The sequence below is a fragment of the Pollicipes pollicipes genome, unplaced genomic scaffold, assembly GCF_011947565.3.
Source record: "Pollicipes pollicipes isolate AB1234 unplaced genomic scaffold, Ppol_2.1 Scaffold_2555;HRSCAF=2994_pilon_pilon_pilon, whole genome shotgun sequence".
In the NCBI taxonomy this organism is placed as follows: domain Eukaryota; kingdom Metazoa; phylum Arthropoda; class Thecostraca; order Pollicipedomorpha; family Pollicipedidae; genus Pollicipes; species Pollicipes pollicipes.
The window spans coordinates 25,231,413-25,259,001 of NW_023596136.1; the positions used below are offsets into that span (position 1 = coordinate 25,231,413).

General features: G+C 48.7%; 6 non-coding genes across 6 annotated transcripts; 1 reads left to right on the forward strand and 5 right to left on the reverse strand.

The window, feature by feature from the left end:
• Positions 1-3,007: 3,007 nt before the first annotated feature.
• Positions 3,008-3,091, reverse strand: TRNAL-CAG (transfer RNA leucine (anticodon CAG)). The gene has a single exon. It is a non-coding gene; the product is annotated as a tRNA-Leu (tRNA).
• A 3,939-nt stretch (positions 3,092-7,030) lies between these two features.
• Positions 7,031-7,114, reverse strand: TRNAL-CAG (transfer RNA leucine (anticodon CAG)). Its single transcript has one exon. It is a non-coding gene; the product is annotated as a tRNA-Leu (tRNA).
• Positions 7,115-13,295: 6,181 nt separating this feature from the next.
• On the forward strand, positions 13,296-13,379 carry TRNAL-CAG (transfer RNA leucine (anticodon CAG)). Its single transcript has one exon. It is a non-coding gene; the product is annotated as a tRNA-Leu (tRNA).
• A 3,569-nt stretch (positions 13,380-16,948) lies between these two features.
• TRNAL-UAG (transfer RNA leucine (anticodon UAG)) lies at positions 16,949-17,032 on the reverse strand. Its single transcript has one exon. It is a non-coding gene; the product is annotated as a tRNA-Leu (tRNA).
• A 1,080-nt stretch (positions 17,033-18,112) lies between these two features.
• TRNAL-CAG (transfer RNA leucine (anticodon CAG)) lies at positions 18,113-18,196 on the reverse strand. Its single transcript has one exon. It is a non-coding gene; the product is annotated as a tRNA-Leu (tRNA).
• A 5,175-nt stretch (positions 18,197-23,371) lies between these two features.
• Positions 23,372-23,455, reverse strand: TRNAL-CAG (transfer RNA leucine (anticodon CAG)). The gene has a single exon. It is a non-coding gene; the product is annotated as a tRNA-Leu (tRNA).
• Between the last annotated feature and the right edge of the window lie 4,134 nt (positions 23,456-27,589).

The window sequence follows — 27,589 nt, forward strand, 5'->3', positions numbered from 1 at the left end:
AAGCGCACATCTCTCGTAATCTGAAGAGTACACATAACTTGAGCGCTGATACGAACACCACCCGAGTTGCGTATTTGTGTCCACCCAGGTTTCGATCCACGGAAATGGAAAGCAGGTCCCGCCGAGATTTGAACTCGGATCGCAGGATTCAGAGTCCTGAGTGCTAACCGTTACACCACGGGGCTGGTGCGGCTTACAAATGACATCGTGCGAGACATGTTCATGTCGTGCTCGTTCACACCACCGTCATGGACAGCGGTGTGAAAGTAGGCGGCGAATTACGCCACAGGTCTACTGTGCTAATATTCCAGCCAAGCAACGTCCTTCGACCGCTAAGACGCGTTCCTCTATCGCAGGTCGCTAGGCACAGCAGGTGATGGTGATAGGAGTTAAGGGGCGCGCCGACGTCCGAGGTCATTTTTGGGCGATTACTGGTAGGCACAGCACGAATAACTGGCTTGATAATGCTGTGGCTATGCGATGTTACCACACAAATGCCTATAAGGAAATGGATCTTGTAATCTGGATCCAGATTTCTGGTACCTGGAAACCAAACACACCGTGCCCAAATGTACATGAACGTTGGGGGTAAAGGTCACCCCAGCGGTTGTCTCTCCAACTCCTCAACATAATCAAAATAAAAACTGCGACACTCCATCTTAAGAAATGTCATCATGCCGAGCACAGGAAAGAAACACCACGCCTCTGGCAGGAGGACAGCGGCGAGGTTAGTGTCGCTGCTGCTGGGGCATATGCAGAATAGGAAGTGAGTGGTTGCGACATGCTTCACAGCCATTGAGTATTGTCTTTCCCGTATACGTTTCTGCCGAAAAGTGAATGCCAAATTGTCACGATCAGCAACGCATAGCGAGACCGCCGAGACGTCAAGACATGTTGGGTCTCAATTCGACTCCAGGGTCGCAATCATGCCCGGAGAAACCCGCTGAGTGTTACGCAAATGTCTTACATCGATGCAAGTCTTTGCATGTGCTGAAATCCACGATGAGCGTCACGAGACGGGCAAAAAAAAAGCGAAAGTATTGTTATCTAAAATGCTATGTCAAAAATGTGATTGCAACCCACGCCTGAAGAACCGAAATGCGACCTGAACGCAGCGCCTTGACTCGCTCGGTCATCAGAGAGTGAAAATTCGTCGGGTCGTCAGCTACGGGTTAAGGGAATGCTTCACATTCATATTGAATCAAGCAAGACATCTGATGAAACAACCTCACTTCTAACCCTTGGTATACTTTTTAAGTCGAAAAGACTGCTCTAGACAGCGCAATGCTCTGTGTAGTAAATGATCACGGTTTGATTATGTCATTGCGCCTTGAACAGCATTCATTGGGAGCCAATGGACGGCCGCAATATCTGGAAATCGCGCTCATGAACGCCAGATATGGAAGCATCGACAATTCGGTTTCTTTGACCTTGATCGCATGGCTCATGGAGTGGCAGAATTTGAATGACGTTATTATGACGTCATGAATGTCAAGTTGAATTTGAAATACTCTCCCCGATACGCCTTTTCTCACTTTTTTGTTAAACACATTTTGTTATAGTGCGTAACAGGGTGTCGGTATTGGCAATTATTGGCAGGTGGTGGAAAGCAGTAACGCAGACCAAAATGTTCCCGCGCAGGCCGTGAAATAGCACCTTTTTACTGCATGAAATGTAAAAATCCCCAGCCCGGTTGGGTCAACTAGCATCATGTGGCGGAACGCGCACTTTGGGCACATCTCATACAATATGAGGACTTCGTTATGTGCGCTGACGTACACCACCCGAGTTGCGCACTTATGTCCATCCAGGTTTAAAGCCTCGGAAATGTCGATCCCGGTAGTCGCGTCTTAATTTTGGTCTTGACTTATCGCCGCGTTTCTGTTTATAAAGATGCGGATCCGACAGGTCCCGCCGAGATTTGAACTCGGATCGCAGGATTCAGAGTCCTGAGTGCTAACCGTTACACCACGGGGCCGACTGGCTTCGTAAAGGCCGTCGTACATGGCATGTTCATGGGTGCTCGTTTAAACCACCATCATGGGCGACGGTGTGAAAGTAGGCGGCGAATTACACCACGAATCTACCGTGCTCATAACCCAGTCACGCAACACCCTTCGATCACTGGCACGTCCCACTTTCGCAGGCCGCTGTGCACAGCAGGTGATGGTAATCGAAGTTCTAGGACGCGCCGAAATCGGAGGTCATTTTTGGCCATTACTAGTAGGCACAGCACGAATAACTGGCTTGATCATTTTATTTATGCGACGTCACTGCACGAATGCCTGCGAGAAAGTGGACCATGTAACCTGGGTCCAGATTCCTGGTACCTGGAAACCTGCACGGTGCTCAAATGCACGAGAACGGTGGAGGTAGGGGTCAGGCCGGTGGTCGTCCCTCCACCTGCTCGACATAACACGCATCAGAAGTGCGACACTCCATGGTAGGAAGTGTCATCATGTCGAGTGTAGGAAAGGAACACCGCGCCTCTGGTCAGGTGACGCGAGGTTACGAGCTACTGCTGCTGGTACATATGGACCGATAGTACACACGACAGGCTAGACAACGCACAATGTTCCTAAAAGTTCAGTTGGGAAGAAGAGTAAAAAAATACAGGGAAAATCAACGACAGTAAACAAAAATAGGCGAAGCACACTAAAATATATTTGCCTGGAATACAAAATGAGGGGTTACCACGAGTGGTCTTGGAGTCTTGATGGAGTCTTGGCTTTCTGTATACTTTCCTGTCAACAAGATCAAGTCAAAATTGTCACCATTAGCAACGCATGACAACCCTAACGAGACCTCAAGATTTGTTGGGTTTCAATCTGCCCCCAAGATCGCGATGATACCTGGAGAAATATGGTGAGTGTTTTGCAAACATCTTATACAAACTTGCTTGCATCGATGCACCTGTTGGCATGTCCTTGAATCAACGACAAGCGGCATGAGACGGACAAAAAATCAAAACTTTATAATTCTTAATGTATTGATATCGAAAACTGTCTGTCAGAAGTGGGATTCGAACCCACGCCCGGAGAACCGGACTGCGACCTGAACGCAGCGCCTTGGACCGCTCGGCCATCCTGACCCTTCTATCCGCGCCAGGAAAAAAAAATTCCTCGGAGCGTCGGCTATGGGCTTACATTCATTGGTTACGATTAGATTACAATCGGCAATATTATATGGCATCATTTAAGTACGTCACTAGCGAGGGCAACACTATGACAAAGAACCGTCCAGGATGGTGTGAAAGGGTGGCGGCCACCTTCTCTATTGTCAAAATGATTGTGTTATGACTGCTAGAAATGTTCAAACTTCTTAAGAAAAAAATGAAAATCTGACGCCGTCATCCAGCGAATTCAATGAAACGCTACATTAAGGCCTTGATTTATCCCTTACCGCGCTTACCAATGTGGATCTTTTCGAAGCGCGCTCTTGCTTTGGGAAACGGAGTGTCAAACGGTCTAAAGACACGCACCGGCCCAAACTTCAACCAGCGCGTTTCTTAGTAACTGGTCCCTGCTGGCCGCTGTGCTAATCAGAGACGTTCAGTTGTACTGACGAATTCTATGAGGACCGGCAGCTTCTCTCCTAACGCACATCCCTTCCAATTCTGAACGTCTCCCGTTTCTCACTGTGCCTGTGGTCACAGATCTGAACGAATTAATATTTCATCTTTTTTTGGCTATCTTCGTGACTCCTCAGACGCAATCTCCTCCAGAATGTCACGCGAATGTTAGGTCCTGTTTCAGTCAATTTTCGAGCACCGAGACCATACACCGATAAATGTATGACATGAACATGAACAACGAGAACGGTTGGGTGCTTGCGGCATGCCTCCTGGACTACATCATTAAAACGTTAAAACTGCGGCATAAGGCGGAGGCGGAGACGGTGACGATGGGACCAATGGCGCCGTGGCGGTGGCTCGTTATTAGAATGTCATGTGCGGCGGCTGTGTTCTGTTTTGCTCCTTCTTTCGGGGGAGGTTGGCAGATTTAAGTCAAAGATGATCAAATATGATCCCCCACACGGAAGTAAACACGATAGAAGATAAAACCGAAATCAAAATTAATCAGGGCGATATTTAAGACCGTCGCCATCGCCATCTCGCATTTGAGCCATGTGCAATGATCCAGACTGACATTTGATGTTATTTTGCATGCTGAGGTGCAGTCCGCGTTATCGTCACGTGGCCATTCTATGGACGCCAATGATCATAGCACACACTGTCAGGTTCTGGTAGATGGGTAAGTCACATGCGCTTCCAAACAGCAGGCCACTGTTGGCAACAAGAATTACCGTCAATGCCAAAGGTGAAGTCAAAAAGTAACAGAAAGCAATCATTTTAAGGATAAAATTGTGACTCGCTGATCGTTTATTTCCCTGATAGCATACAAAGCATATTTTCCTAAGTGCATTCACGTCAGGCCCATAGCGAGGCCAAACGCCCAGGGGGTACACCAGAGTCCAAGCCAATGGCGGATGTCGTTAAAGCCCGACTCATATTTTACCGGGCTGGGACGAGTATAGTTTACAACGCCTCAACATTTGTCGCAGACCTCAGGACAAAAAGGGCTGCATTCAGGTTTCTCGTCACAGCCATGCCTACGCTCAGTGCTTGCACGCAACGTTGCCGGGGTGCGCCCCAGATCCCACGGGTGCACTGGCACCCAGTGCACCCGCCTGACTACCAACCTGATTCTCGTTTGTTTTTCTTCATTCTTGTCTGGATTATGACGACTTAACTAAGTTTACGCCACCATGGTTGCAAAACCTGGTAGAAGTTTCATGCTTTTTTCGCCAGATGTTACGAATTTTGAACGCGCAGTTGAGCTTCACTCAAGTACAAAATAGTGTGTTGGAACGATGCCAGATACATTTGCTTACAAGGGGGTAGAACTCTGAAGCAAAGCAGAACGATTGCAAGTAATGTTTCAAAGCGAACAGAACGGCAAGCCAAAAATGGACATTTGGTACCACAGACAAAGTAATGCTTTGCTTCACTCTACTAACGAGCCTTATTGTTTAAGAATATTGTTTAAGGTGACAACCGTGCATCTCCGGCACCTTCAGAACCACATACGATTGGGCGTTAAATAGCCCAAATTCGCACGTTTAAATCGCTCCGGGTAGTACCTCACGTAGACGTCAAATCCTATAGAATTTGATTTATTGATGTGCCTCAATACACAAAAGCACACTTGCCACAGGTCCCGCCGAGATTTGAACTCGGATCGCAGGATTCAGAGTCCTGAGTGCTAACCGTTACACCACGGGGCCGTCGGTCAGACCTGTAAAGCAAGAAAAAAAATGCTGCTCCCAGCTCAGATCTTTGGCCGGCACAGCATGTTCTCCAGTTAAAGGCCGGTATGCGTAGCACAAATAATTGGCTTGACCATATGGCTGTGCGATATCACCAGACAAGTTCCTGTAGGTAAGTAAATCCTGTATCTGAATCCAGACTCCTCGCATCGGGCAACCTGCACAATGTCCAAATACACGGAAACGGTGAGAGTGTGGGAGATTGTGGATTGACGGCCGTGTTTTCGACTTCACATCAAAATTAACGTTAGACCTGCACGTGGCCCGTCAACAGGAATGCTTAGCATGTTCCGCAACGTCAGCTCCACCGTCGCTGGGACAATGGCCATTTCCCAGCCCAAGGACAGCGATGATCTCGTAGGCCAAGGGGACAAAGAGCACTCATTGTCCAAAGAGACAGCAGGTTCTCCTCCGACGGTGATCACAGTACGGCATAGATGTCGCGGTTCTGAGCGTTACACCGGGGGCCAGCTGTATGAACATCTGCTGTGGGGACCCGGCATTCATTTCCTCGCCGTCAAGCAAAATGGACACTGGGTGATTAAGTGCTGTTCCAAAGGTAGAAGCTTTTAAGACAGCAGTAGCGACTGCTAGCTACCCATCCGACAATGGCGAACCACCTGGTAGTAGGTCGTCCAAGCTCTCCACTTCTGTAAAAAAGCTACCTGGTGTCTTTGCATCCGAAGCGGCGTAGTCGAAAGTTTCGGCCCATGACTGGAAGAGCAGTTTTTCGAAGACCGCATGACACTTCTGCTGAGCACTAGAAACGATAGTAGAAGTACAGAGCTGGATAGTGTAGTCGACCAGGAACAATCAGTTAGCCCGCTGCTGTAAAATTCGCAATATGTGATATATGGGCGCAATCAGAATTTTCGACTGTGGGGGAGGGGGGGGGGGCTGCCATGAGTTGCGACGGGGCATATCTTTTTCGAGCGAGTCCCAACTGATTGGCGGTACCTACCACTGCCAAGAGGCTTTAAACTATCATAGGGCTTAGCAACTGCTGTGTTTGTCAGCTGTCGATTGATAGGACTGTTTCCTGTTCTATGTAGTTAAATATTTTTAAAGGTCTTACCCATTTACGAGAATCTTAGAAATCGACTTCTGGCAACGAAAGGAATTTCGCTTGATGTGTTGGATGGTCTAAGTTGGTCCCGGTCTAAGTTGTGCTCTTCACTCAGATGAGTTATTATTCGGGACTTGGTTGAACTTCGCGCTCATTTGTATATGTAAGCAGTCTATATTTGTTTGCATGTAAACAATCGTATCGGCTGTGATGCTGGTCGCGCAGCTGTTACGAGCAGGTAGGTTAACACCAGCGGCACCAGATGGCTGGCAAAATCACGATGCATCTTTTCCGCGGTAGAAGTAGATTGCTTCGTTGGCCGACGGCACACACGCAGGTCAACGGCACGCCACGCCACGTCATGAATCCACGACGCCACGTCCCACAGATCACTCTCTCGCACAACAGCCACTGGCAGGCGCGCAGGACGAGGCACAGAGCGGAGCTCCCAGTACCGCCGCCGACCGGGGCGCGGGGCGCGATAGGTCTAAGTCTGCCCTTCCAAAGGATCATTATACCAGGAGGGGCCTGATGAACGTCACGTTAACATCACTGTGTCTGTTTCAATGTCGTGGACAAGGCACAAACGGCATTGTGAGGCTCATTGGAAGGACGTGACCAAGGCTACAAAATCCCTGTCAGAAGTGGGATTCGAACCCACGCCCGGAGAACCGGACTGCGACCTGAACGCAGCGCCTTGGACCGCTCGGCCATCCTGACACCAATGGGTGCAGCGGCTGAAGAATTGGCCTGGGTGTCGGCTATGGCTTTGGGTTGGCTCCTTACGACTGTCCTGTGGTGTAACGGTTAAGGATTGATTCCTAAACGTCTATATTGTTGACACCACTGCACGGCTCTAATTGGGACAGCAGCATGACTAACAATGCGATTTCCAAGGGCCTTGAAGGGCGTGAGTCGATGTCGGTCGATGGGAGTCGATGTCGATGGTATTGAAAAACTTTTGGCATCATCTCAACGACATTGATGGCGACAACAATCCGGGCTTCGCCTTTGCTTGCTTACTCATAACACGAAAATAATGGGATTATGCGGTCAGAGTTCCTATGTCCAGAAATCAAACTTCAATTTACCATGAGGTGCTGGTTAAACACGTTGTAGAACAAACAAAGGTTATTCTGTCAGTAGTTGACGTTTCAAGCTGTGCTTATCGTCACAAGTGAGCAATATTCAACAGGGATCACGAATGAACCACCGCCAGCGTTAGCGTAGCCTAAAATGCAGGCCTACGATTTGACAAGAACGTTTACATGCAAAAAGGGTAGAATGCCTGCCTACACAAATAGGCGCGAAGGGCAAGCAAGTCTTGAGTAATAACTCATCTAAGTGAAGAGCACGGATGAGACCGGGGGAAGACCCAACATTTCAAACGAAATTCATTTCGTTATCAGATGTCGACTATCTAAGATTCTCGTAAATAGGTAAGACCTTTAAAAATATTCAAGTACATAGAAAAAGAAAAAGGTAGCTTGATCCGATCGACAGCTGACAAACACAGCGGCGTCTAGATCCTATGATTGCTTTAAGCCTGTTCGCAGCGGTCGGTACCGTCAATGAGCTCGGGCTCGCTCGAAAAGATAACCCTCCGTCACAACCCATGGTAGCACCGGCCCATCGCAAATTCTGATTGCACCCATACATCACACATTGCGAATTTTACGGCAGCGAGCTAACTGATAGTTGCTGGTCGACTACACTCTCCAGCTCCGTACTGCTGCTATCGTCTCTGGTGCCCAGTAAAAATGTCTTGCAGTCTTCGAACAAAGTTATCTTCCAGTCATGCACCGAAACGTTCGACTACGCCGCTTCGGATGTAAAGGCACCAGGTAGATTTTTACAGAAGTGGAGAGCTTGGATGACCTACTACCAGGTGGTTCGCCATTGTCGGATGGGTGGCTAGCAGTCGCTACTGCTGTCTTGAAAGCTTCTAGCTTTGAAACAGCACTGAATCACCCAGTGTCCATTTTGGTTGACGGCAAGGAAATGAATGCCGGCTCCCCACAGTAGATGTTCATACAGCTGGCCCCCGGTGTAACGCACAGAACCGCGAAATCCATGCCGTACTGTCATTGTCGTCGCAGGAGAAGCGGTTGTCTCCTTGAACCAGGAGCTGATCGCTGTCTCCTTGGCCTCGGAGTTGATCGTTGACCGTGGGCTGGGAGACGATTTTTGCCTCAGCAGCGGTGGAGCTGACGTTGCCGAACATGCGAAGTATTCCTGTTGACGCGTGACGTCGCAGGTCTAATGTTAATTTTGATGCGAAGTCGGAAACACGGCCGTCAATCCGCAACCTTCCGCACTCCCACCGTTTCCGTGTATCTGGATGCTGCGATGGTTGCCAGATGCGCGGAACCTGGAATCAGATGCAGGATCCACTTATCCACAGAAACTTGTCTGGTGATATCGCATAGCCATATGGTCAAACCGATTATTTCTGCTACGCATACCAACCTTTTACTGGAGAACATGCCTTGTCGACCAAAGACCTGAGCTAAGACCAGCATTTTTTCTTACTCGTTTCGCGGTTGACCGGCGGCCCCGTGGTGTAACGGTTAGCACTCAGGACTCTGAATCCTGCGATCCGAGTTCAAATCTCGGCGGGACCTGTCGTACGCATGATTTTGTGCGTTAAACTACGTCGATGAATCCAACTCTACTTGAACTGACGCCTTCATGACGAGCTAACCGAGGCGATTCAAACGTGCGAATCTGGGCAGCGCTCGTTAACACTCAATCGTATGTGGTTCCGGAGTTACCGGAGCCGCGCACTTGTTACCCCGAACAGCATGTTAGGCACTGACATTGGAGGTTCAAAGCACACAAAGCACCATCAGGAGGTTCAAAGGGTTGTGTTGAGTCGCCCATAGGACTTGTTAGTAGAGGGAAGAAAAACGCTTCTTTTTGTCTGTGGTGCCAAGCGTCTATTTCTGGCTCGTCTTCCTGTTCGTTCTGAAACATTACTTAGAATCCCCATACTTTGTTTCAGAATTCTGCCTCTTTCTAGCTGAGTTTTGCCTCAGCTGGCATGACAGTAGCTGGCATCGTTTCAACACACCATTTTGTACAGCCGTACGACTGGAACTCAACTGCGCGTTCAAAATTCGTAACATCTGACGGTAAAAGTGCAAAACTTCCACCAGGTTTTAAAACCATGGTGCCGTAAAATAAGTGAAATCGTCATAATCCAAACAAGCAAGAAAAAAAGAAAATCAGGCTGGTAGTCAGATGGGTGCAATGGACGCACGTGCGCTCCCTGACAACTGGGGTGCACCCCCGGCGTCGTCCCGTGAAACCACTGAACTTAGGCATGGGTGTGACAAGAAAACCAAATGTAGCCCTTTCTTGTGCTGAGATCTGCGACAAATTAAGACGCGTTGTAAACTAAAACTGCCCCAGAACGATGAAAAATGGATCGGGCTCAAACTACGTCTGCCTTTTGCTAGGACGCCGTTGCACCCGCTGGGCCTGACGTGGATACAACCCAGGAAAATATTTTTGCATGCTGTCAGGGAAATAAGTAATCATAAGTCACAATTTTGTTTTTAAAGGTTTGTCGGCTGTTAATTTTTGACTTAACATTTCGTTATTGAAGTTAAATTTTATTGCCAACGGTGGCCTGCCGTTTGCAAGCGCGTGTGACTTATCCATCTACCAGAACCGGGCGGCGTGTGCTATGATCATTGGCGTCCATACGATGGCCACGTGACAATAACGCGGATGGCACCTTAGCGTGCAATGTGGCATCAGATGTCAGTCTGGATCATCGGACACGGCGCAAATGCGAGATGGCGATGACTCGACCTGATAGATGGGCGGATCGCATCTAGCTGCCCTCCAAAGGTTTTTGGGATGCCTCTCCGGCATGTTGTGCAATCGCGTTCAAATTATCAGTTGTCTATGGGGCATGCACAATGCGCGTGGTTTGACCAAGCAATTCGTCTCTAGCCTTTGTGATTTCGGAAAAGCGGCGGTTAGTTAGGAACACTGCACGGTAATCTACGGCCGGCGCGGCCGGCGGGCGGCAACTTACGATGCCACGGAACGCGCGCGGGGCCTAAGTTGTTGCATAACGTAGCCATATAAGATAATTGTATGCTTGAAATGCATAACATTGTACACCAATGCACTCAGAATTAAACAGGGAGCACGCCTGTATCGATTTAGTATCGATTCAAAGCACCGTCTTGCATGCATGAAGCTATAAACTAAAAAAGTGCGATGATTTCGGAATTTTTTCAAGGTCACCCAGGCATACGTGACGCTAAAATAATGTCATTGAAATTCTGCCAGTTCATTAGCCATCCTTTGATCAAGGCCAGTCAAAACATAATTGTTGACTCGTTTACATCCGTCGTTCGTGCGCACGAATTCCAGATAAAACAACGACCGTCAATTGGCTCTCAATCAGTGCTTTGCAAGGCACGATGACATTATCAATTAATGACGTATTGAGGAGCATATTTACTAAGAAAAAAAGTTGTGCTGTCTAAAGCAGCCTTTTACAAAGCTTTACTTTCAAGACATTCTTAATCATACCAATAATTATCAGTGAACTTGTTTCATTATAGCGGATTACGGCTTCAATGTTTAGATCGGGAACATTCCCGTTACGGCACGTTTAGCACTCAACATAACTGTAATTCGGTACCTATTTAATGTTTCGTAAATTTTGGCCTACTGTTTCAGACAACAGATGCATTCAAAATGTTAAGTTTATCATGAAGCTTCATACGTTCTAATGTATTCAGCTACGATCAGTACCTACGAAAATTGATTTCAACATGTTCGATGGTTCTAAATTTGCGCAGATGATTTCGCTTTGTCTTCCCCCGTGGAATTTTCAGACATGTAACCGCATACCACACTGAGGAATGAGGCGGGTGGCTGCGCGAATGTTAGCAAGCACAATTTTTTCATACATATTTTTTACACCACTGTCGTAGTGTTAAATCTAAAGAAACAAGCTTGAAAAACCTGTCATTGCTTCCATCCGCCTACATATAGTTTCCAGTATTACTCGCAGTAAAATAAGAGAGCTGACTTCTCTTTCAACAGGTTGCATGATTTCCGGTATTACCTTCTATCGTGCGTAGTTCGGTGTGAAGGATCATTTTTGTTTATACTTTGTTGTAGCCATTGTTGTGTCAAATATTGAGGATCCGTTGCTCGATGGACCAATTGGAGCAAGGAAACACAAATCAAAGGAGTCCCTTGTTAAAAAGGACCGCCTCCGGCTAAGCTTCATTAGGTTGAGAAGACAAGTAACAACGCTTCCGCTGCTGCCTCGGTAATAACTGAGCGCATTGGCAAAGACAAATGTATATGTTCAGAACAATCAGAATGGTGGACGCCTTTCGGTAATTAGAATCTTAATGCATAAGTACGAGGGGAGGAGGAACCTTGTGATCTTCCTGATTGAGGTATTACCGCAGTGACAGCTGAAATTCTGAAAACTTTGTAGGGGCGTGGGGTCGATTGACAGCGTGTCCCTTTGCTTCCATGCGGCGCTAAGCGGCAAGTGCCAAGTTTTAGCAGAGTTGAGGGAAGAGCTGCTTCTGTCCCCCTCCTCTGTCTTTCATTTCCGACGAAACTATCCAGCCTTGGGTTTCGTTTTGATATGAAGCCCGACCGGCCTGTGACGAGGATTTGACGCTAGGTTTTGTTTTCAGTTTATGTTGTTAAAAATACGACAAACGGTATGTTAACATAAATATAAACAGAGAGTTGGTGCAAAAGTCATCTTTGACGTAACTCTGCTAGCCTCTTAAACCTGCTAAAAGAAGAAGCGAAACAGCAAAGCCGCCGGGCATGACCTAATAAGGAGCCCCGCCACGACACCATTGGTCCCATCGTCACCGTCTCCGCTTCCGTCTTATGCCGCAGTTTTCACGTTTTAATGATGTAGTCCGGGAGGCATGCCGCGAGCACCTAACCGTTCTCGTTGTTCATGTTTATTTTCGTGCATTTATCAATGCATGGTGTCGGTGCTCGAAAAATGACTGAAACGGGAATCTAAATTTTGTGTGACATGGAAGAGATCGCGTGTGAGGTGTCTAAAAGCCGGACAAGAGAGAATAAAATGTCAATTATTTCAAACCTTTGACCACATGCACAGTTAGGAACGAGGAATTTCACATTTGGAGAATAGATATGCATTAAATGGGGAGCTGCCGGCCCTCATTATCAAATACGCCAGTGCAATTGAACGTTTGTGATTCGCACAGCGAGCGGCCAGGACCAGCTACCGAGGAGCGCGTTGGTTGACGTTTAAGCCATTGCGCCACTGCATGTAGACCGTGCGATACTCCGTTTCCCAACGCAAAAGCGCGCTTCGAAAAGATCCACTTTGGTAAACGCCATGAGGGAGAAATAAAAGCCTTAATATAGCGTTTCGTGGAATTTGCTGGGTAAGGGCCTCAAATTTTCAGCTGCTTTTTCTCCAAAAAGCAAAGTTATAAGCATTTTTAGCACTTCTAACGCAATCAGTTTGACAAATTAGCGTGCTGCAAACATTGCAGAACAAACCTGTTAGAAAAACAATACACATTAAATGTATTAGGTTTAAAGTGGTGAAGAGGGAGTCCCGTGGGATCTTTCTCGCAAAAGCGCCAACTTGGGAGAAAAAGTTCTGAAACATTCAGGAAGATCTCGAGAACTCTGGTACCGCCGATAGCATGGGACGCGTCGGATTTAACAAGTGAAAGGTAAAAAAGGTGGCAGGCTCCCTTTCATATCGTCTTAGAGGGTTCTTCCTCGCGTTGTTGTCCTCGCTAGTGACGTACTTTCAGGATGTAACATTGCTGATTGTAACTAAATGGTAGCACATCAATGCAAAGCCATAGCCGACCCACTGATAATTTTTTTCTTCGCGCAGTTCGCAGGGGTCAGGATGGCCGAGCGGTCCAAGGCGCTGCGTTCAGGTCGCAGTCCGGTTCTCCGGGCGTGGGTTCGAATCCCACTTCTGACATGGCGTTTTCGATGTAGCCATTTTTGTTTTCTTTTTGCTCGTCTCATGCCTTTCATTGTTTATGTATGTTCATAGGTTCCAGCACATGCGAACAATGCGCATCGCTGTTAGATGTTTGCGAGACACTCAACAAATTTCGCCTTGCATAATTACGACCCTAGGGTCGGACGGAGATTTAACTTGTCTTGAGGTCCTGGTAGTGTTGCTATGCTTGGCTGATGGTGACAATTTTGGCTTCACCTTGTAAACGGGAACGTATACAGGGAAGCCAAGACTCCGTGGTTGTGACACATGTGACAACCACTCATTTTCTATTCTAGGTAAAGGTTTTTTCTAGTGTGCCTCGCCCATTTTTGTTTACTGTGTTAGGTTCAGCTCCGCATTCTTTTACTCTTCTTCCCAACTGAGCCTTTGAGGACATTGTGCGTTGTCTAGCCTATCGCGTATGCCATCCGTCCATATACACCAGCAGCAGCGGCTCGTAACGTCGCGTGCTCTGACCAGAGGCGCGGTGTCCCTATCCCACTCTCGGCATGATGATTGCTTACCACGGCGAGTCGCAGTTCCGGTGTTTGCTATGTTGAGCAGTTGGAGGGACAGCTGCCGGCCTAACCCGTATCCCCAACATTCCCGTGCATTTGGGCACCGTGCAGCTTTCCAGAATTGGATCCAGATTACAGGATCCATTTCCTTGCAGGCATTCGTGTGGTAACGTCGCATAGCCACAACATGATGAAGCCAGTCACTCGTGCTTTGCCTACCGGTAATGGCGCAAAATGACCTCCGACGTCGGCGCGCCCACCATCCCCGATCATCACCTGCTGCGCCTAGCGGCCTGCAATAGAGGAACGCGTCTTAACGGTCGAACGGTGTTGCATGGCTGGATTATGAGCACGGTAGACTCGCTGCGTGATTTGGTGCCCACTTTCACACCGTCGCCCATGACGGTGGTGTGAACGAGCGCGATAGCCGTGCATCGCTGATGCATTGGCTGATTGCATCAGGCAAATACATGGCTAGTGCAACAAGCGGCGGCCCCGTGGTGTAACGGTTAGCACTCAGGACTCTGAATCCTGCGATCCGAGTTCAAATCTCGGCGGGACCTGTCGGATCCACATCTTTATGCACACAGCCGCGGCAATAAGATCAAGATCAAGATCGAGACAAGACAACATGAATCGCCTTTTCCTTGGCTTGAAACTTGTTTGGACGCAAGTACGCAATTCGGGTGGTGTGCACGTCAGCGTGCAAGTTATGTGCAGTCCTCATATTGCAAGATATGGGCGCTTGTGCTGAACAACTTGCCAGACACTGGTGTAGCTGGAGGGCTGCAAATTGCGCGTTCTGCGGCAATGTAAAATCGTGACAAGCGTGGGAAAAACTTTGGCCTGCGTTGGTGCTTTTTATTTTAAGACCATCCTTTTCTTGGATTTGAGCTGTTATCCAGGATCATCTGGCGTTGATTTAGAATTCTGGGCAAAGGACTCGCTTTCCTCAGAGCGGCACCGCACGAGTTCTTGCCGCTGCTAAGCCTCATATCGACGGTGCATGTTCCAACTACCCGCCCGTGTCAGTATACGTCAGATGACTGAAGACAGCATTTATAAAGACGTGTCAGTGTTTGCGTATAACGTGGCGAAAACCATGCGACCAGCCAAAGTTGTAGCTCTGCTCTTTGGAAGTACACTGTGGTCATGGAAACAGCTTTTATGCTGGATGTCCATTGGCGAGATGCAACCTAGAAAAGTGCGTGAGAAGTCCTCCAAACCGTGCAAAGTGAGATGCCCATCGACCCTCGGAAAAACACTCCTGATGGCCCAATCGGAACCCATGAACGTGGTTTCCAGCGAAGGTAGAAGACAAGATCAGACAAAAAGTTGAGAATCTATCTGTAGGTCATCTGTTTCCTAGAATTTCGGGCGATGCGGTTGTTCTGCTGTGACCGTTAAAACCATGCTGATAGCATTGTCGCGTTGCTGGACGAACGAGCGGCTTCGAACTTGGAGATAACTTTTTAGCTTAAAAGTGACACGAAGATCCTGTGTCCTGCCTGCCTGGGCCAACTTCTGAACATCATAGGTCAAATATTACACCGACCTCCGGTCCAGTGCTGCCAGCAGGCCTAATATTCTCACTAACCGTCGGGGTTGCAGCGGATACCGACGTCAGCAAGCAGGTTTCTCTCCGCATCACATATATTGGGGCCAACACGGAGCCACGCAAAGCCCGCCTCGGACCGCGTGAAGCACCCGGTGCCGGCTCGAGGATGCCGAAGGAGGTGGAACACAATCGCAGCCAAGTGAACGCAGTGATGAGCTGTAGCCATGCCACGATACAGGTCTGTTTCTACTGACGAATATGGGATGGGACCCCAGGGAAAGACGACGATTCCCACATGCCCTCTGAGTGTCTAGTAGGTGCAGTGACGGGTAACACCCCGACCACATCTTCGTTTTGGTTTAAAATAAAGCATGTCACATTTAGCAGCATCTCAGGACTGAGCTTAAAGTACGTGGACGTCAGAAACTAAGCTTGATTTAGATTGCAGGGAATTGTAACTGGACCAAACATATAGGTCAGTTCGTTCAAATCGTACAAACACAGCTTCTTAAATTCCAGGTATGAACAACTGAGCGAGAAGGAACGCCTGTACGCGCATGAAACAGCACTCAGAATAGCCATCAAAACAATTCATTCTGTCTGTTAACCAAGTATTTGAAAGTACTACTAATCGCTGATGTACAGCACTTATGACTCTAGAAGGTGCTTTTTGTTGGCATGGCAACTCAAAGCAGGTCTTGAAAAAATTTTGTTGTGTGTTTCAGCATGCCACGGAATAGGAAGTATATCCTTTAGTCGAGGCTAGCAGATAGAGTTTTATAAGAATGCTAGCTTTGCAATGAAGTTCGTTCTCTAAGCCATGTTGTGATAATATAAAACAAATACGAGTTTTCAGAGCTACCCAGGGGACGCCATGTTGCAAGCCACTGCTGCTGCTGTAGATGGGCAGCTGACATACATGGGAGGGCTAACGCTATTATTTATAAATTTTTCATGCCGCCTTTGTTACAAAGGTTGAGCAAAAATATTTACGTGAACGACATACTGGGGTTTGGGAGAGGGGATAAACACCAATGTGAGAAACTTCTCGTATGCCTGATCATCTTCTTTAAAGGCAAAATGAGTTATATATTTTTTGGACTAGGGGGCCTCATTGGATCTGCGTTTCAGCTCGTAGGAAACACACAGCCCGTCTCCTATTGCAAAAGCATACTGTCAAATCATGAGCCGAATTTGGTGACGGCAAGCTACAGCGCCGCTCATGATCAACCTTGTTTGTTTGTGTTTTTCTTCTCACGAACAACTGAACGTTGATGGACGACAGATCGCCAATACCATAAATGCGGAGCGACGGCTCGCGGAAGACGTGAATGGGCCCAGCCTTTCGTAACCAAGGATTATAAACGCGCCCGGCAGCATACGATGAATAGCATGCAGTGAACGTCAGTGTAGGATCAGTGTTAGAGGGCATAACGTAGAACACAGAACAGTTTGATATTGAAAACGCCTGTCAGAAGTGGGGTTCGAACCCACGCCCGGAGAACCGGACTGCGACCTAAACGCAGCGCCTTAGACCGCTCGGCCATCCTGACTGCCATATCCGTCCCGGGCAAAAACTTGGGTTCGGCGCCGGCTATGGCTTTGACTTGATTTGTCGCCAAGTGTCATAACCTTGGATCACACTCGTAGGAAATTAACCAGTCTCGTTTTGCATGTGAAGCCTCTTGTTAAACTCTGAGTCTGATTTGTGTGACATTAATGGGGTGTGCCACCTTCGGGGGATATAGCAAAACTTTGTTGAAACCTGAGCACCATAAACCTCTACAGATTGGGATCGGTAATGCCACTGCAGCACCACTCATGCATAACGAGAGCATTATTTTAATTATTTTGAATCCACCTCAGGATTCGTCACCGCTGTCAGGATTCGTCACCGCATTTAACTTCTTTATTTCTTGGTAGCCCCAGAGTGTAGACCTAGTCTACGACAACTGCAGTTGTCGTGACTGCCATTGTTATGACAGGACGATACAGCCTGGAAAGTGCTGTTAAACTGACTGGAGGTGCTACTTTTGATCTCATTTTACCCGCTTATTGCGGGCCTGTGGCCTTAAAAGCGGCATGTCATTCAAAATTTGGTAGCTTTTTTACACAGGCATTTTGACGAATCAGTGGATGTGAAACATTCCAGAACACGCACGTTAAAAAACGAGCCATATGAAAAATATCGCTTCCATGGTGGTAGGCAGATGTTCCATTGACAGTCGTACTGCCGGAGCACCTACTTCAAATCGAAATTCTGAGTTATTGAGAAGGATTTTGAGAAAACTAGCATTCCGACCAAAACGGACGCGTATAATTTAAAAACCGAAATTAAAAAATGTGGTGTGCTCTCTTCGAACGATAACGATGCTCATAGTCCACTTTTTCGTTCATCAGCAAGGAAGTGAAGATGAAACCCGGATAGCTACCACAATCGATGCTTAGCAGCGGAGCAAATAGATCTCCAATCATGACGGGTCTCAGTTGCCACGGCCAAGGATTGTCATCACACCCGGAGGGCCGCAATGAACATCACTTAAACACTGATGTGGCGCCCTCCATGTGATGGACAAGCGGTAAGCTGCATTGGAAAGAGCATTGAAAGGACGGAACTTGGGCTAGAAAACGCTTGTCAGAAGTGGGATTCGAACCCACGCCCGGAGAACCGGACTGCGACCTGAACGCAGCGCCTTGGACCGCTCGGCCATCCTGACACCACTGACCGGCGCGGGTGGAAAATAGGCCTGCTTGTCGGCTATGGCTTTGGATTTATTTGCTCTGGTTGGGTAATAAAGGTAATAAACGTCCATATTGGTGACACCACTGGACGGCTCCAACCGGAACAAAGGCATGACTAACATCGCGATCTCCAAGGGCCTTGATGACTGTTCATCAAGAATCAATTTTCACTCGTTTTGACTCAATGTTTATTCCCTTTCAGCAAAAGACGTGACGTTCACCACGGCGCATTAGTGCCGTGTCCGATGAACCCGACTGGCCTTTGCTGCCATACCAGACACTGAGGCGTGGTTCACGTTATCGTCACGTGACCGGCCTGCGTACGCCACCGATCATCGTCACGTGACCGGCCTGCGTACGCCACCGATCATCGTCACGTGACCGGCCTGCGTACGCCACCGATCATCGTCACGTGACCGGCCTGCGTACGCCACCGATCATCGTGTGCACTTTCATGTTCTAGCACGTAGATAAGCCATTCATCTTTCCAGAAACTGACGAAAGACACCCGTTGCTCCTCTTTGTGACGTTGATCCGCGCTTCCAAACGCTAGTTCAGAGCTCACATCGAGATTCTTCTGCCGAAGTGGGCCAGAACTTCTTTAACATGCACGCATATATGCTGGGCGTTGTTAATGTCGCTAATCTCATCCAATCCTTACTTATTTCATCAATCCTCCAATCCTCCAGCCCTTTAAATAATCATCCAATCCTCACTATTTCACATTATATTATACATTATATGTTATTATATATTATATTATATCATATCTTATATTTATTTTACGTTGTTTTTATTGGGGCTCTTGTTTAGTTCCCAATACATTTAACTAAATTGCGTCAGCCCGGTTTGATTTTGCCCTGAAGTGTTCAGTTTTCAGCGCCAGACCTGGCAAATGTTACAAATGTAGTTCATTTGATCATACGTGAAGCTACACAACGTAGTGTGCTGCACAAACGATGTGGATTAGTCCTGCCAGATGACGTATAGTTTATTTAGAAAGCACTATTACTCGGGCTCAAAGCAAGGAGGTTATGAATAAAAGTTCACGCAAGGGCGGACCCCGAACACTGTCTATGGAGAGGGCGGGCGACACCGGCTTGGGGAGCATAGGTCCGGAAAGGTGTTCTAATTTGAAACAAATTTTCAGAGCTGCTTTCTTTTATCTGCATTTACTTAAGAGAAGTCTCGCCAAAAAGTTCGCTTGGACAACATTTCAAGCGTGGGTTTAGTTTTCTTCCCAGCTGGGGAAAAGGGACGGGGGGGGGGGGGCTCCAGTCCTGCCAACTCTAGTCCCCCTCCCAACCTTAGGAAGAAGATATGCAAATCCAGAGGAGACGAGTCTGTTGGCGTATATAAAAGATAGTTTTTCCGATGTGCAGTCCTCCAACTCATGTCTGTAAAGCTACATTCCTGACTCAGGGTCTACAACCGCGTCATTTTTACTCGACTTTGGCCATCTTGGGGTGGGGGCATCACCTGGTTGTCCCTTTCCGCCCCATACACTCCTGAGTTGAGTACCAGAACTCCTCAGAAGACGATCTCAACATTGAGTCTGACTGCTGCAGACTAAAAACCCCTCTTATTGTGCTCTCGCGACTATACAGAGGTGTAGAATATCACCTGTGCGCTCATCTTGGCGTGCCAAGGCTTTGCATGTTGTGCAGCAGGACAAGCGCGCATCTCTTACAATGCGCAGTTGGCACAGCTCTGACGTCTGCACCGCCCCAGTTTGTACATTTAGATTATTTCCGCTTACATACCACGAAACCGTTGATTCCGGTGACGTTGGATTCATCATTGCAGTTGAATGCAAAACGGCACAAATGCGAGAGGTCCCGCCGGGATTTGAGCTCGAATCGCAGGATTCAAAGTCCTGAGTGCTAACCGTTACACCACGGGACCTGCATATAGCGTTGTAACAGCATGCAGCAAATGATCCCACCATTTTTCATGGTGATAATTCAGGCATGCAATAGCTCTTGCTCAGGTTCTTCGTCCGCCAAGACGTGTTCTCCTGGCGTGGGCAGCTGAGCATAGCACGAATAATCGGCTTGATCGTGTTGTAGCCATTGATTTATCTATTAAGTCATTGCGGGTCGAAATGGAGCCGTCGCTTAATCAATACAGTACATAGAAAGGAACGTAACAACGGACGTATAAAAAACGTACTTGATGGTTAGAAACGGCCTCCACCAACGCTGTCCTTGGTCGCGCAAACAGCGCTTGACGACACTGTGCTGACTGCGTGATGGCGTCACAAAAATGACACTTAGGCGATCGGTGGAGAGATCTCACATCGGAAACGGTGCAAAGGAAAACAAAGAATGGAAAGCAAGAAAAGGATTTACAATCCGTCAATCTATAAGTCTCCAGGACTAGGTGTGTCTCAGCGCCCGCGGCAGCCGCCGACCGATCTCAACTCCTCGATGGCGAGGCAGCCGACTGATCTCAACTCTTCGAGGGCTAGACAGCCGGCTGATCTCAACTCCTCGATTGCGAGGCAACCAACTGATCTCAACTCTTTGATGGTGAGGCAGCCGACCGATCTCAACTCCTCGATGGAGAGGTAGCCGATTAATATCAACTCCTCGATGGCGAGGCAGCCGGCTAACTCAATTATTTGATGGTAGGGCATCTGACCGATCTCAACTCCTCGATTGCGAGGCAGCCGACTAATCTCAACTTCTCAATGGCGAGGCAGCCGACTGATCTCAACTCCTCGATGGCGAGACAGCCGACTGATCTCAACGCCTTGATGGCGAGACAGCCGATCGATCTTGACTCCTCGATGCCGAGGCCGTTGAAACCAGGCGAATATATTGACGATTCGGCGCCTCGATGGCGACGGAAACCGAAACCGACTGCCTGCACCCCATGTATAGAGGAAACCCCGTCTCCCGCGCCTCAATGGCGAGACACGGGATTCGGGCCAAGCCCCGATGACTCGATGGCAAGACACTGCAGCCGCCCCGGTAGTCAGACGCGGGATCCGGGCTAAGCCCCGATGACTCGATGGCGAGACACCACGGTCGCCTCCTCCATGCACGCTCCCCCCCCCCCCCCCTCCGGGAATGACAGCTGATGCATCGCGGGGTCTCAGTGTACTGGATGAGGATTCAACCAGTGCACTCACAACTTGGATTCCCTGTTGTAAGTACCACTGCACTCCTGTAGGTCGCTGCCTCTCACTGCCGTCAAGCACCGCCGTTCACTTCAGCCTAAACACCCCAGGTTGTGGCAAGCCACAGTTGTATTGGCGACCTTCCCGAACACACTGAACTGACCGAACCACAGTGTCCGATTGAGGCAGGACACCTGATATACCGGCCTGAGGTGACCCCGCGTGCACCCTACCCGGTGACCAATCACAAGCCCGCGTACCTCGCCCTGGCTCGGGTCAGACATCGCCCCGGGCAAAGCACGCAGTTCGATCGGCCACAGCAGCTTGACCGGCCACGCATTCCGGCGACCACGCGGCGGGACACCGGTTTAGACAGTCGTCGGACGCGACAATGGCATTAAAGGGGGTGCTCCACGTTTGTATGGGGTTCTGAACTAAAACCCACCTTAAAGATCAGTCGGTGCAGTTCACAGATCTGCCCTTCTTAAGACCTGAACCCCTCTAGCTTCCGAAGCTACACGCCCCGAAGATGTGATACTAGTTTGGGGAGATTATTTCAAGGTCACTTCGTGCATCCATGGCATCACAATGACGTCATTCAAATCCTAACATTCCATTGGGTATGCGGCGATCAAGGCCAAGAAAAACATGATTGACGAGCGGTTGATGTCTGATGCTTGGTGAGCACGATTTCCCAGATACAAGTGCAGGCAACTGGCTGTCAATCCGCGTTGTGCAAGGACACGATGACGTAATCAAACGATGACGCACTGAAGAGCATATTACTAAACAGAGGTTGTGTTATTTAGAGCAATCTTTCCCGCTTGAAAGCATACCAATATTTATAAGTGCGCCTATTCCATCATATCTTATGCTGCTGCCATACCTTCAGATGTGAAACATTCCCTTTTATGTGAGCGCCAAGCTGAGTTATGGGAGCTGAGATCAACGCCACGGAGGCGAGCAATGAGTGTGTTTGTCAACTGTGCATTGGAAAGGAAAGGTCTATTACCTATGATCTATTTACTAGAACCCAAGAGTTCGGGAACAGTGACGTGTGTCGGGTGGTCACGCGACAATAACGTGGGTCGCGCCTCAACATCTAACCTGGCAGCAAAGGCCGGTCCGAATCACCAGATACTGCCCGAATGCAGGATGACGAGAGTGACGGCTGTGGCTACCACTGAAAACTTACGTTCTCCGACCCGGTATGGTCTGAGCTTGGCTAATACACCCACAAAATCTTGTTATAAAGGATGTAAGTGCCTGAAAACCGGAAATAACTCACAAATTGCAAATCGTTTGAGATATTCGGGACATTCTCATTGTGTAATCCAGGCTCTTTGGTTTGCTAATTCCAGGATAAGCCATTGTTCAACACTCAATGAGCACACAGTCTCGCTCTTCAGCAATCTATCTCCTTTTGCACGAGAAATAATATTGCCACATCATGAGCCATATGCTTGGTGAGAGCAAGTCATAACTGTATCGTGATGTTACTGGCGTGCGCCTGAGTCTGCCCCTGCTCGCGCCGCCAGTGCTGCTGTACTTCGGTACGCCGCTGCCCCGACCGACGGTATACTGCCTACGGCGCCGCCCACCGGGGTCGGCGCCGGCTGCTCGCCTCGCGGATTAAGACAGTCACCGTCCCGGAGCGCTCGTGTCAGGTCTGGATGACCGTGGTCTGACTGAAGGGAGCGCGAGCAAATAGAACACACAATACTTGAATAACAGCTATGACATGGTCTAGATTTTTTACTTCATCAACAAACAGGTGAAGGTGAAGTTCATATTACGATCCCCGTCAAATCATAGCAATGACAATGAGAACCCTTGAGACATTTTGGGTCTCGACCTGCGCAGCCCGAGGATTGTAGGATCATGTTCGGAGGAATCAGATGCACAAAGCTTAAATATCAGTGTCGGTGGATAGATGCGCTGGAATAAAGGAAAAGTAGTATGATTTGGAAAACCGTTTGATGCCATCTGTAACTGTGACAGCGAAAGTGTCGAGATCAAAAGTGCCTGTCAGAAGTGGGATTCGAACCCACGCCCGGAGAACCGGACTGCGACCTGAACGCAGCGCCTTGGACCGCTCGGCCATCCTGACCTTAAATCAGGTCGTGGGCGAAAAAATAGCCACGGAATCCAATAAAACCTTTAGCTGATTGGCCAGGATTGGGTTCAAATCGCCCACACCATTTATGTTATCTATGAGCATGTCCAGCGTGACAAGAGCATCATCAACAAAACTGCCCCAAGACTGTCAAAAACGCCAAATGGCACTATTTTTGTTCGATAGTCGGGTAATCGGTGACAAACTTGGAACTTCACCCCAAAACGGACCTTGGCACCTCCCAAGATCCAGTGCGTGGTTCGGCCCTATATGCTATGATATCATGTGAATGCTATCATTCACAACCGGTTCAGATGGACATTGGACGTCTCCACCCTAGTTTCACATTATGCAATAGGACATTATTGTAGCGGTCACTAATCCCAGCACGGTTGTGAGCGGCCATCCACTACATACGTACCATTGGTTCGGTTTGGTCATGCTAGAGCTACCTTATGCAAACGATTCCACGGAATCAATGTCAGGAAGCAGTCATCGGACACATATATTTCACGTGATCTGGGAACGTATCTGTACCAGAAATATAAGGTCCAAAAGAGAGCGGGGACATATCAGAAGTGAAGAGAAGGAAAGAGCAGTTTTGATTACTATTGTTTAAACAAACTTATTTTCATGGAACGTCACAGGTCTTACGTCACATGCTTCGTGTGATGAAAGGGGTGGCACCTACGTCCATGCCCCATGCCAGTGCGTTTGACACGGTTAACGTCACAGGTCTTACGTCACATGCTTCATGTGATGAAAGGGGTGGCACCTCCGTCCATGCCCCATGCCAGTGCCTTTGACACGGTTCAGTTTGCCAGGTAGGCTGGCTACCATCAATCTGGATGAGGTGTGCAGTTTTGAAAAATAAGTTATGGAGGCTAAGCAGGGAAAACTACCGAACCTGCACCAAAAATGCACAAAAATGTTTCTCACCGGACTTGTGTGATTCTTCTCCCAAAATAAGGGGAGGGGGCAAGTGAATGGGAAACTATGCCCCTGATATGGGATAGGATTCGATTTACACGATCCGTTTGCATCCTGACCTTTGTCTGGTAAAGTCGCATAGCTACGGCCTGATTAAGCCAGCTAGTCGTGGTATGTCTAGCCGCTTATACCGGAAGAACATGCGTTGGCAGCGGGGGCGTTACGTGCCTGGATGATCAGCACGTAATGGTAGGCGTGCTGGGTGGTACATTACCTGCCGACAGACCTGGTGTCACCGGCCCCGTGGTGTAACGGTTAGCACTCAGGACTCTGAATCCTGCGATCCGAGTTCAAATCTCGGCGGGACCTGTCGTGTCCGTGGTTTTGTGCACTCAACCGAGTGGATGAGTCCAAACTACTGGAATCGACACGTGACACGCAACTGGCCGCAGCACGCAAGCCGGGAGGATCCGCTGCGCCAGTTCGAGCGGCGACGAATTCAGCACTTCAGTCGTGTGCGTTTCCAAAATCGCGAGGGCTGCGCAATTACCGTGCTTTGCAATGCGTCAAGACGACATGCTCAGGATGGCATTGGCACACTCGACTATCGCGACGTTCCTGTGTCGTCAACAGAAGCTTTCAGTCGTGACCTATTCTAAATGTTGCAATTCTGCGCAAGTTCAAGGCATATCTTTTGAATTTTACAGTGAGTTGGGCTTCAAGCGGAAATCATTGTGAAGAGCTCACGTAAAGAGGCGTACTTCTCGACAGCTAGGATGGAAAATGACTATTAATGCAGGACTTGAAGTGTAAATCATGATCGTGGTATATGTTGGGTAAGCCCATGATGACGTAGATCATAGCTCAACGTCTGACGCACCGGGGGCGGATCCAGGGGGGGGGGGCATGGGGTCTGCCCACTTGGGCACCTGTGTGGTCCTGGCGCACCGAAGAAGCACCACAATCACATAGAGAAGGAATACCAAAATCCTCATCTCGAAACCATACAACCTTTATTTCGAAAAGACCCCAAGTTCCAAGTGCACCGTGTACCATGCAAGTGCATCGGGTGACATAATGTAGCTTGACCCTTTTGCTGAGGCAGCGCCGTTCATTGAAATATGTTCTGGTTGTTTTGGTAGTAGCATGAATTAGTGTTCTGCATTTGACGCATGATACTTTGGTCATGGGGTGAAGTCAGGGAAGCTTTTACTGTCAACCCGCCCACTGAGGAAAACAGACACACGATAGGGCAAGCGAGTATCATCAAGCTAAACACTAAAATTTTGTTTCACAGTGCCTGTTGCACATAATATCTTTTGATGACGGCCCACACAATCATGCGCTAAACACGAGCCCGCACAGTGCTACTGACTCACAACACGCAATTCACCGCAGTCGGCAAACACGCGCTGTGTCACCAAACACCGCAGGAAACCGTTGCCCCATAATTATGCGGCGCACAACACCTGGAGTGCCTTTTTCCCGAGCCGGTTTAAGTGTTTGCTCCATTGTGCAGGAGTGGGGCCGGTGCGACCATTAGGAGGTATTTGCCGGCCACGAGTGCGACAGATGCAGCTGTTTCGGTCATTTCGCACCATTTTAAGCACTCGTGTGGAGCCAGCCATTTTCCGTCGCGCCGCGCGGCTTTGGCGGCCCAGACGAGTGGTTTGTTATCGACGCCGCCTATTCAGATGCGGGCGCCCGTAAAAGGGGCGCTAACGAGCTGGTTAAACTGGAGCACGCCCGCGGCGGCCCCCGCGGCGTTCCAGCATGGCCGCCGCCGGCCTTGCCGACGACGCCGGCCCAGGGCCTGCGCCGGGACTCGGCCCGGCCTCCGCCGGACTGGGAGCGCAGGCAGGCCGCTCCGCCGGGACTCGGCGCGGCCTCCGCAGGGCTCGGGCCGGCCTCCGCCGGCTGGAAGCGCAGGCAGGCCGCTCCGCCAGGACTCGGCCCGGCCTCCGCAGGGCTCGGTCCGGCCTCCGCCGGCTGGGGGCGCAGGCAGGCCGCCCCGCCGGGACCCGGCGCGGCCTCCGCAGGGCTCGATCCAGCCTCCGCCGGCCAAGAATCCAGGCAGGCCGCTCCGCTGCGGCCGATCGGACGGGTGTCCGAGAAGGCTCATTTTGAACGGAAAATGACGCATAACGGGCTTCTTTTTGTCTCGGTAAGTTTCCTGATTTGCTTTCTGGTTAGAAAAGAACGAATCAAAACATTTTTCGCAATGCTCATAGGCGGATATTACATTGTCTGCATATTTTTTTTAAAGGCATGTTCTTATGGGCAGGGATGTAGCAACCAGAGGCGGGAGGGAGCGACGGTCCTATCTTGCTGTAGACAAATATTATTTGGCCTGGTAATATTAACTGGAAAGAAACGACCACAAGTGACTATCGTCTCCTCAATTTGAGAGGGCTTGCATTGTTCCTGGTTATAGATGACATTATAATGCAAGACTTAGAAAAATGGTCATATCACTGACCTAATAAAGCCTCAAGCATGTCATTTATGAAGGTTTAAAATAATCTGAAAAGTAAAAAGGAAAAAAGTCAGCCTTCAAAAGTAAGTAGCCAGGAAAGTGAAGCAGATAAAAACAAGGCTCTTTGGGAACTTCAGAGGCACCTTGCGTATTCCAGCCAATTTCTTCCATCTCGACGATCGGCAAATGAAACTTAGCGAATAGGTAAATTAGCAAGACGCCGTTGAGGAAATCAGTCAGAAACGTTTCGAATCATTCGTCAGCTTTAAGCGAGAATTACATGTCTGGATTTGTGAACATAGCCGTAACCTCATCGTGATAAAAAGGAAACTGAAGCAAAGCGATATGCGTTTGTGGGCTATGTTTTAATGAAAAGATCTTTATCAAATTTGAGAATATTTGAGGGCATGCGTGCGTCAGCTTCTACGCTTTCGTGCGTCAACTTTCACATTTGTGTACGTCAGCTTCTGCGCTTGCCATATTTTATGCTCCGCCTATGGACACCCCGAATCGCCTCACAGTTTTGTTCGAATTTCATGAAAGAAATTGGAAAGCACAATTAATTAAAATGTGATGATAGAGCCGTGCCCTTGGCCGTTAAAAACAAAGAATGAAAACCTGTGCGTTTATAGTGGCCAGGATCACGTCTCTCCCAATCATCGTGCTTTCTTTAGTCGTATTCGCCAAACTCGCATTTTTTTAATAAAATGTCCCCACCTTTG